This window comes from Ambystoma mexicanum, chromosome 1q, assembly GCF_040938575.1.
Source record: "Ambystoma mexicanum isolate Mex_15411 chromosome 1q, UKY_AmexF1_1, whole genome shotgun sequence".
In the NCBI taxonomy this organism is placed as follows: Eukaryota; Metazoa; Chordata; class Amphibia; order Caudata; family Ambystomatidae; genus Ambystoma; species Ambystoma mexicanum.
Window position 1 is genome coordinate 89,896,605 of NC_090922.1, and position 11,242 is coordinate 89,907,846.

The following is an 11,242-nucleotide window of genomic DNA, read 5'->3' on the forward strand; positions in this document are numbered from 1 at the left end:
AATCTCACAGGAGGAAGAAAGGGGACCCTGGCAGTGTGGATGCAACCAGAAGAAGAAGGTCTGAAAGAGGGAAATGCCCACCCAATCTGCCAAAGAAAACGAGTCACACATTGGCATGACAGAGAATCAGATGGCGGACACAAAAGAGCTCACAATGAAGGTAAGAACTGCCAGGCAACTCAGTTGCTGCAGAGACATTTTAAGTAAGGTGAATTACACAAGTCAAGTGAGGAGGACCTAGCGATGGTCACCTGATTGGAAATAGTGGCTCACTGCCGCATAAGCAAACATAGGGACTGCTGAAGTCAGGTGAGGCTGTGAGATGCTAAGCTTAGTAAGGTGGCGAAGTATGTCCCATTACCGAGCTACTTGCTTTGAGGCAAGGAATGAAAGGTACACCTAAAGGAGGAGCCCAGCTGGGACCCAGTGGTTCTTTGGATCCGCTGTTGAGAAGGTTGATGAATAAAGAGTCTGGGTGAAATTTGCCAATGGAAACAAACACGTGCAAGGGGACTGGCTGGGTCCTGTTAGTCCCATGGTCCTCTAAAATGCCTGGCCACTGGAATGAAAATGTAAGTGTAAAATGAACTTTTTGAGTGTCTGTGCGTGCTCTCCTGTCACACTCTGCTACAATGGGACACTGACAAATGTCCCTTTTGAAGGTGGTTGTAGTACCCTGTGCACTCCCAAGTCGGGTAGTGCTGTCTTGGGGCTCTTTTAAGGATGGCGGCAGTGCCTTCTTTTCCTTTGGGGTTCACAGCAGTGGTTCCATGGAATCCTGTTGCTGATAGCTGTGGTGATGTGTCCTACGCACACGTCAAGGACATTCACGGTACCCTGTATACAAGCCCTTGTTGATTTTGCCCTTGATATCCCAGTTAACTCTTAAGGCAGCCATGGTGTCCTGGACCTCTGTCTTGGGGTAATAAGTTGTCCTCTCCACTTGTTGAGGACCAGTGTTATATCCTTAACAATCATAAAGGGGGGCTAAGAGGCTCTGGTCCCCTGAGTGACCCGTGTCCTGAGTGACTGTGGTGTGATTGGCCCCTACTGAAGATGACTTTGGGGTACAGTGACCATGTCACTGATGGCCCTGTGGTGTGGGCCCTTGTTCATGGCACCTTGGCAGTGGGAGCTCAGTCAAGTGTAGCCAATGTGCTATGAGCCCATTTTAAGGGTGGCAGTGGGTAAGTGGTCTCATGCTGGGGGTAGAAACGCTACTGTAGACTCTACTGAGCACAACTGCAGTACATCATCCCCTGTCTAATCTAGCAACGTAGGGAGTTGGGGTCCAAAGGCCACGAGCAAAAGAGCAATGTTGCGGGAGCCCGCTTGGTCCAGGCTGCCACCTGCAAGGTGGCTCTTTGTTTCCCTCCTCCCTCTACTCATTTGCAAGGGAATCCCTCTCTCGGACCATCATTTCACTCCACGACCACCACACCCCTCTTCCCGCACCCATCTCCACCCACGATCCCATGCTTCCCCACCTACCTTTATCACGGACTGCTCCATTGCTGCTGGCTGGGCCCAGGCATGACGTACTGTGTGTCGGCTTTAGCGCAATGTTTTTATTGTTGTGTCATGCTTGGGCTCAGCGGTCTAGAGACTGTAGATGGTCTAGGTAGATGGTCTGGGTTTCTATGAGCCCCTCATGATGGAGAATTTTTGTATCCTGGGACACTGTTGTGTGCAGATGTAGTGTCCCAGAATCCTGGAAAGGATGATGTGGTATACTGTACCCTAGTTTGAGGATGGGGGTACGGGGACCTATGCTCCAGTAAATGTAGCGTTGGTGCCCCTTGCCAACTGTTTTGGGTGCGATGGAAAAGGCAGAGGACAATAACTTCTGTGGTGCTCTGAGTCCCCTCTAAAGGCAGACATGGTTACGTGCCAGTGTCTGTGTTGCTCTCTAACCCTGTTAATGGCATTTGTGGTGCCCTGTGCCATTCTCAGGGACACAGTGTTCTAGACTTGTTGAGGGGGCCTCAAGCCCCCTCATCCTCATAGCACCAAGATGACAGATGCCACCCACTGAAGCAGCCCCACAGCCCATAAATGGATGACATCACCAAGGTAACCATGAAGAGGCGACATGACTGAACACACACGTAGAGGCATTGGCTAGATGCAAAAGAACACACACAAACTGCCTGCAGAAGCCTAAAAGAAGCTAACATAAACAGTTATGAAAATTAAGGTGGAAGCCAGAGCTGCATTGAAATGACTTGGAAGACAGTGGAAAGGCTCAAAACACGGGGAGAGGCCTCACACACTGATTTCCCTGAGAAACACAAAGCAGAGCTGGCAGTGCAGTTACTGTGCCCAAACACGCCAAGAACGCTGAGAGAGAGTGTTTTGAGTCAACAAGAAAGATAGAACACCGGCAAGGGCTGGGAGCTGAAATTCTTCATAAATGCAAGCAGAGAGCTCAATCCTACGGTCCTTACACGCGTGATCTGAACCTGGGGAACAAGGCCCATTCATCCGAAGCAGGCAGAAACTGTTGTTCCCATCAAACTGAAGACCGAAGATGCAAAAATGTAACACAGCATGAAGCTGGAGGCTGGAATGTCCTTGCTCAGGGCCAGAGGAGTCAGAGAAGTTGTAACATTGGTAGGAAATAGGCGGGACCCTGAAGCCCTTCTCTCCACCCATCTTTGTGCTCACATGCTGGTAAATTTCCCAAGTTGAGAAGGCTCACACTGGCCTACTATGGGTGGAGCTAAGAAGAGCTACCAATGGGGCCAGGACAGTCAGATCATCTATCCCCTATAGGATGTGAATTGGCCTATACTGTTCACCCAAACCCATCTCACTGAAGGACCAGAAATGTAACTTTTGATTGTGATGTAACGGTGCAGTAAAACCGCACTACCAGCCTGTAATGATCTGAGAATGCATTTGGACACTGCAGAAATCTGTGTGCCTATCCCTGCTTTTGAATTAATGAAAGCAGTAATTTGTCACTTTTCTGGCCTCCTCCGTTTCATGGGCACAGGGGATTTCCCTCGATCCAACCTCTGGTTTTTAATTCCGCTCCAGACTCTTCCCCACATCTAAGGTTATGGTGATGCCCGGTCACTGCTCAGTTGATTCTGGAGTCCTTGGCTACTAGTGATGGCTGCTAGGGGTCCCTGGCCCTCTGTTGAATTTCACCTTATGGACCTGAGCCTTAGTCAAGGGTGCTTGTGGGACTCTGGCCCACCCGGTGTGTGTGAACGCAGTGTTGTGGGCACCCTGCTAGGGTGTCTATTGTGCTCTGTGCCCCATGTGAAGGGAAAATGTGGTGACCTTGGACCCCATAAGGAGTGACTGTTCTTCCCTTACAGCCTGTGAATGGTGACTCTGGTACTCTGCCCCCTTGCTGAGGGTAAACAGGGGGCTTTGGGCAGCTGTTGTACCATGTAATGAGTGCGGTCCCCTGGTCTCCTGTTGGGGTCATCCATAGCACGCTTGGCCCTTGTTGAGGCTGGCTGCGGTTTCCCAAGTTCATCTTGATATCAGCTGTGGTACCCTGGGCTCCTGCAATAGAGGGATGTCATTCCCTAGGAGCCCGCCAATGGCGTATGTGGTACTTTCGGCCACAGTTGAGGGCATATGTGTTTCTATGGGCCCCAATCAAGTGCATCTAATGTGCTAGGGGGCCCTGATGAGGTGGGGTGCTTTGATTTGAGCCCATTATGGAGCCATCTGTTGTAAGCTAGGTCCAAGCCCCCTGCCATGGGTGGCTGTGATGATCTTGTCCCTGTCCATAGAAGCCATGGTACCCTACAACCCAATCAAATGTGGCTTTGTTTTCCAGGGCTCTTGCCAAGGTCCAGCGGAGATAGCTGCGGCACCTGAGACAATGTCAAAGGTCAGCATGGTTCCCTGTACCTCCGATGCGCTACTCTGCAATGCATTTTTCACTGGTCAAATGGGACTCATGTGCCTAGGGCTCTGTTGAGTGTAGAAGATGTCGAGGAATGCTGTTTCCATGGTGAGCGTGACAGTGCCTTCCTGTGCCAATGTCAATGTAACTGTGGCACCCTTCGTCCCTTGTTTAAGGTAACTGGTACCTTATAGATGGATTTGGTGATGCCCTAAGCTCTTGTTGAGGGCTGCAATGGTGATGTGTACCCCTGTTGTTGATGATGGCATTTGTGGTCCTTGGCTGGCTGCGGTGCTGGCATGGGCCGCTGTGGTTTCGTAGGCTCCCGTGAAGGGTGGCATGCCTCTCTGGCATTCAATCAAAGGTAGCGTTGGTGCCTTTGGGTCCTGTTTAGAGCATTGTGTTCTGAGCCCTTATTGTGGGCAGCTTTTGAACTTGTGGTATAAAGGATGTCTAGGGGCCTTGGGCCCCTCTCAATGGCAGCTTTCATGCTAAGATCCCAGACTGGGTTGGCTTTGGCGCTCTGGTCACCTGGCCTGAGACCTCTTTCGCCTTAAGTGGCGTTGGTACCTTAGTTCTATATCACGGTTGGCATTGGTCTCTGGTACCCTTTGTGGGCAGCTTTGAGGCCCTGGCCCCTGTCCAGCGTGGCACCTGGCTCCTGATCCCTGCTATTTTCCCAGTGAACCATCTCAGAGCTGCCTATTATGGCTGCCAAAGGAGAACATGCTTGTTTTTAAGAATGTGGCTGAGGGGAAGTTGTCGTCTAGGAGACCAACTTGTACAACTAAAGTAGTCGGGACCAATCGGCTGCCGGCACAGTCACCAGGAGCCACTTTAAGCCTTGGCACGGTTGATGAAATGTACTGAATGTGGAACTTTGAAATGTGGATTAAATGGAGCACATGGGGCTGGGGAAAGTGTACAGCTGCGGAGAAAGTCTAGATATTAAGGCCATCCTTCTCTGGGCTATTATTCGAGTGGGCAGAATTTACTTGTGCCCTTGATAACTGCTTCTCCATGAAGAGTATGGCTGGCACTCTGAAGAAGGGATGCAAGGACGAAATCAAGCTGAGGGGCCTGCACGTAAAGTGGGGGGGCGTGGTAGGGGACCCCCCCTCACACAAAGAGAAAGAGAAGGGGGAAAAATCAACCAACAAGCAGACAGGAATAAAAGGCTTAGAACAAGGAACTGTGTGATTGTGTGATTTGCACTTATTTATTTAATTGTTCATAGCGCTTAAAACCAGCATTGTGGTTTCTAAGCGCGGGATTGGGATTCGAACCTGTGTGGTGCTACACTGCCATGCCAAGACAGAGGCATTGCCCCTGGGCTATCCGTCTTCTCATCCTTCCTTCCTTCCTTACTCGGTTCAACATTAGCCAATGGTCACGTGCTGTGGCACTCGTGTAGCCCCTACCTTGTCATTCAGGAGCAGGCAAGGTAGGGGAATAAGAGTGGGAGTGGTACAGCATGTAAGCATTGGATAATGTTGATGACTTGTTTGCCATTTGGACCTCTGCTATATCTTTATTAAGTTGAGCGATTGTAATGTAATCTGCCAATGCTAATAGAGAAACAAGCATCTGTAATGCCAACATTTTGGGCTTTTGTGTAGCCATGGGAGAGGCCAGACACTGTGGTAGTCGTATTAACTGGCTATTGATGGTGGCATGTGCAAAACGGTGCGAGTACCTGGGCATGTGAAAGCAGTGCCTGGTAAATGCATAATACGTATACACAAGCCAAAATGGTTGGCTTTGCCAATGCTTGCTTTTCACAGGACTTTAGGGATAGACATGTATATTGCTTATAAATCGAGTGGCTGAAGGCAGACCTAGTCAAGATATTTTTATTACACCAGTAGCATGTTTATAACTCCAATTAAGTCATTAACTATCAGCAGACTGTGTTGAAAAGACACTGACAGGCACTTTGAGTGCAAAGTTTGATGGTAAGACTTGAGGAAAGCAAGCTCACAGAGTTCCCATGAAGAGGTGTGTTGGGCGTGGCGGGGTAGGAACTGGGTGGAAATGGCCACAGGGATTATCATGACCATGGGCAGTCAATGGGTGGGTAAATAACCAAACAATATCTACGAGCTTTGAGTCCTTCCTCATATGCCATTTCACCCTACCTGTACTCCAATGCAATCGTTTTGGCTCATACAGTGCCACCTAAAAGCCAAAACTAAAAAGGGCAAAACATCACACAATGCTAAGCTCTTATTCGTGATGCATCCACTGTGCACCAGGGAGAGGGGTTGCGGCAAGCATGCTCAGCTGTGGCACTCAACTTCGTCATCATTTCATTTACTTAATCTCTTAAGTGCAAATAACCAAAAAAGTAGCTTTGCGTCGCTCACAATTAACTACATTGGCAATAAAACATCTCGATTCCCAACCACTAAAATCCAGATGCACCCAGACGTCATCGAACGGCATCACAAGTCCACCCAGAACACTACCCATGTATCTTATACATCCTAGCCCCTGGGGTACACGAGCCCCCCTCAGGCAGACAACTATTGGTGCTGAGGACATGCAACACCTAGAAAGAGTCCTAGCGTGCAAAGCTCAGTGTACTTCCTGCCTGCACACATCAACACAGCAACAAAGCCTTCAGCACTTTCCCTCTCTTCCCTAACCTAGCCCCCCCCCCACCCACCCCCAGCTGTTTCAGATCTGACAGAACATCTGGAGACCATGCAAACAGCAGCGGACCGTGGTGCCAATCCCAGCAAACATAACACTGCAAACCATAGGCAAGGCGTGCAGAACACAGGCTGAGCTGTTCTTTACCCAATGAAGAGGGCACCAATGGGGCTAAACTAAGGTCATCAAACACACAAAGCCCCACATAACATAAAGGGCGGGCAAGACTAAATCATTGCTCACTGAAGTACCACTAGTAGGGATATAACTGGCAACATTATCCAACAAGAGAAGTGTGTCAAGACATCTGACCTTAGATTTGCCCACCTTGCCCTTCTAGCACTGCCAGGAAGAGGGTAACTGCATCCCAGGGTAGCCAGGAAACTCCCAGATGTGTTCTTGAGCCAGCTCTCGCAGCCCTGGCTTCAGAAGGCTCAGCTTGGAGGCTGAGAGCAGGAACAATCAAAGCCTCACGTACTTTTACACAGCTCACCACATGGGTATATATGTCTTGCAATTTGCAGAGATTGTTTTGTTAGGGTGATTATTGTAACTAATGAAAAGAGCAAAGTCCAACTCGCATTACATCTCTCAAAAGCGGTTCTTGCTGAATCACTGTCAGACATGTATCAGTTTCCTGAACTATCTAAAAAAAATGTATAACAAAGTGATGAATACATTTAATTTCAAGTAAAAAAAAGTATCAGATTTGAAATTGTGAGCATTCTTATGTTCCCATGATGCCTTTTGCTTTTATGCAAATAGACAGGCTTGTGTTCTACGAAGACATGCAGTGTTGCATGACCTGGCCTGGGGCCAGGCCCTTGGCCTCCCTCCCCAAAGAGAAGAGGGTTCCGCCAGCAGATGGTTTTCCATTTCCAGCACTGTACCGGAGGCTGGCCTGCCAAACTGGTCTACGGTATTATCCACCCGGGATCAGGTTCGGCCAGAAAGGGCGCTCCCTACTGCAACAGCAATATGGTATGTTCCGCCCTACTAGCGGCTCGACTAGAAAGTGGTGACGTACTACGCAGGACCACGTCATTATCTACCGCTATCCAATGAAATATTTGACAACAAAAACAAAGCCTTCACAAATAGAGAGGTAAAAATATCGACCTACAAAAATAAAGACTGAAAAAATAGGCGGCAGTTTTGGGGCGTTCACGGTTGGTTGGGGTGTACACATGTTAATCGCCCCTCCATAGGAAATATTGGGGTGGGATAAAGTGAAAGTTTTCGGTGTGGAAGGGTTGATGGCAAAAGTACATGTTAAGGGGCTGTAGGAAGTTTCTGGAAGCGATGGGTGTGGCACGTGTGACCGGAGAGACGGATGTATTGGTTGTCTTTTTGAGGGGGTCACACCATTGTTCACATCTTAAGAGTCAATCGAGGGAGTCGGTGTTTGTGAAGCGTGCGCATTGTTCTGTCAGAAGAACGGCTCCTGCCGCCTAATACCAGGACTGCGCAGCACCCACCACTGAACGCCAAGGATGAGGGGGCACTGGCAATTAGCACTGAACGGCGTGTGACGGGAAAACCACACAAGAGGAGGGCTGTGTGCTGCCCACGCAAACGGGAGTGTGTCTCCTGGGAACTGCACGCGAAGTCATGCCGGAGGGCGGCAGCTCTCCCGGGGAAAGATGCCGGGGGTCGTTATTGCACCAAACCGAGGGGTGCCGCTGCCGGTGCTTGGAACATCAGCGCGGTATAGTGGGGCGGGGCCCTCCAGCACTCCGCTGTGGTGCCTGCCATGTGATATAGTGCGACCAGCCCCAAATGCATGGACAGGGGCCCCGCCCCCCCCTCCCAAAAGTGAATAAATGCAACACGCATGTGCAATATTGGTAAAGCGCGAACCTAGACAGGAGAGCCAGTTTCCCCATCTGTGCACGTGCAGTCTAGAGCGCCTCGACTGGCCAACGCTGAGCATGTGCCAGCCCGAGCCATGCCATGGTGTAAGTGGAGTGGGGCTCTCCCTGGGCGTCCGTGCCAGTCACGGGCCGAGCCCTTGTCAAATGCGCAAATGTTACCGCTGTTGTGGGGGGGCGCAGACCTAGCAGACCCGCGCACTCTTACACTAGGCGCGCTCCGTTTCCTAAGGCAACAGCCGCAGGTGGCACGCAGCTGCCTCGGGCACGCCCTGGCACTCTGGGCGCGTTACTCCCACCTAGCCATGCTCTCCCTCATCCCGGTCCAGACATGTGACAGCTGTCTGCCCTCATATGCATGGACTGGGACGAGGACATGATATGGCATTTGGAACTATACACAAGTGTTTCGAGGACGGGGCGGGGCTATGCGATGTGATGCCCTCCTCCTCCCGTCCAATCTGTGCGCGGGGTGTCCCAGAGGGCGCTCTGCTCTAACATGGGCGACACCCTTTGCTGGACCTGTGAAGGCGTGAGTGATGGCGCTGCTCTCCAGGGTTTTCCGCTGCACACTCTGCCCGTCTCCCAGATGTGCGGTGCTGCCCGCTGCGTTACACCGGGTGGCAAACCTTAAGGCGGGATCGCATCGGGAAATGCACGGCGCGTCTCGGATGCATGTGTGATCCACGCAGATGGGCCCGGGAGCGTCTCAGGATTCCTCCAGGAATACTCACACCGGCGACGCGAAGCTTTGCGAATCACGCAGGAAGTTGGTGGTGCACACCTGAGATCCTCCCCCAAGTGCACATCTGTCTGAATTCGCCCCTTTGGGGGATACTTGCAAGACAGTTCTGCTGTCATAGGCAGCGCGTGTACATGTGGGCGGGGGGGGGGGGGGGGGGGGTGCTTTGCTGTTGAGAGACCACCCTGCTATTCGAATGAGCGGACTCCTGCCATATGAGGGACAGGCCAGCCCAGCACTGCTACCCAAACGAACAGGTTCTCTCCATATGACTCGGGATAGCACTGCTATCCAAATGAGCAGGCTCCCGCCATGGCTCGGGACAGCACTGCTACCCAAACGAACAGGTTCTCTCCATATGACTCGGGATAGCACGCTATCCAAATGAGCAGGCTCCCGCCATGGCTCGGGACAGCACTGCTATCCAAATGAGCAGGCTCCCCCCATGACTCGGGACAGCACTGCTATCCAAATGAGCAGGCTCCCCCCATGACTCGGGACAGCACTGCTACCCAAACGAACAGGTTCTCTCCATATGACTCGGGATAGCACTGCTATCCAAACTAACAGGTTCTCTCCACATGACTCGGGATAGCACTGCTATCCAAATGAGCAGGCTCCCTCCATGACTCGGGACAGCACTGCTATCCAAATGAGCAGGCTCTCTCCATGACTCGGGACAGCACTGCTATCCAAATGAGCAGGCTCCCGCCATGAATCGGGACAGCACTGCTATTCAAATGAACAGATGCCCACCATTTGAGGGAAGCACTGCTATCCAAATGAACAGGTTCCCACCATTTGAGGGACAGCACTGCTATCCAAATGAACAGGTTCCCACCATTTGAGGGACAGCACTGCTTTCCAGGGTGCCATCCTGCAGCTTGTGTGCCCGTTTGGGAGATAGTTCTGTTGTCTAAGGCTTCCATGCCCACGTCCCGGATCTTCGAGGGCTGGATCTTCTGTCTAAAGTGTACGTGCGTTAAAAGTGGCAAGAGCCACCCGGTGTGACCCGGGCAAGCTGGAGCCTTCCCCGAAGCCTGGGTGGTCTATGCAGGCTGAGAATCAGCTCTGCCTACCCGGATCTGGGCACGTCCTGCCTGGGTGGCAGCACCTGCGCGGGAAGCCTGGGAGTGCACGGAAAGTCGCGGGGTTGACGAGTGCGCCCCACGGCAGACCCCCTCCGTATGCATTTGTAACCGGAACGCTAAAAAGTGAAGAGATATATGCGAAGGCACGCTCGCGTGGGGTCAATCTAAAATAAAGTGAAACAAAGTGGCAGGCCGGGCATTTGCAAGTGGAGACTGACATAACCTGAAGCGCCCATTGGTGGGAAGACTCTTCTGGTCTGAGGAGCGCGGAAGTCGCGCCTGCTTTCCCGCACCGCGCGCTTCCCCGCGCTCCGCGGCCGCCTTCATGACAGATGCAGATAAAGGTCCGGCTCACCCGGGCCCCGGGGCATCTCACGAGCCCGCTGGAAGCGCACCCACCGCTTCCCACTCAAGCATGCTTTCAGATTGTGTTTTAGGGGACTTCTATAGCGCTCGAAACAAACGCGCTCGATTCTTGGCGCCACACAAGTTCATAAGCACTTTATGATGTTAACCTCGCTGACCAGTTGTGCAGGGGAATTTCATGAACGCCAGACCATACTTTTCTGTACTAAAAGTCCGCTTTTCCCTGGGTTCTGTTTCCCCTTCTAGTGGATAAGGCAGCAGTATCCCTTACCTGCTCCCCGCGGTCCTGGCGGCACGCCCTGCCCCCGAGCCCCCGGCGGCAGCCTCGGAATTACCCGGCGTTTGGCAGCGGAGGACGCGGAGAGACTCGCGGGCTAGCGCAGCACCACCTCCTCGCAAGCTGAGCGCAGCACTGTGCTGTGTTAGCCGCCGGCGCCCTGACAGGGCTGCGCCGCGCCCACTTCGCCTCTAGAGGGAGACAGCGGGCCCTTAACTGCTTCGCTGCCGGCCCCAGACACGCAGGGAGATAAATCAGCGCAAGTGAACCCTCTGACAGACCTTAACGGAGAACTCCATCACAGCAAAGGCGCGCAGGTAGCTCTGCGAGATAAGCGCCGGCTGCTGCGTTCTGGGTGCGTTTTGCAGA

At 52.1% G+C, this 11,242-nt stretch overlaps 1 protein-coding gene across 3 annotated transcripts in view; it reads right to left on the reverse strand.

The window, feature by feature from the left end:
- CPNE7 (copine 7) overlaps nt 1-11,031 on the reverse strand; it is a 1,149,025-nt gene extending 1,137,994 nt beyond the window's left edge. Inside the window, exon 1 of one of the 3 annotated variants that reach the window (XM_069635582.1) lies at nt 10,868-11,031. The gene's annotated coding sequence lies outside the window, so the exon portion shown is untranslated. Of the gene's footprint in view, nt 1-9,131; nt 9,153-10,867 lie in introns of those variants that run through there. The other 2 variants (XM_069635584.1, XM_069635583.1) reach the window with 2 other exon arrangements.
- Between the last annotated feature and the right edge of the window lie 211 nt (nt 11,032-11,242).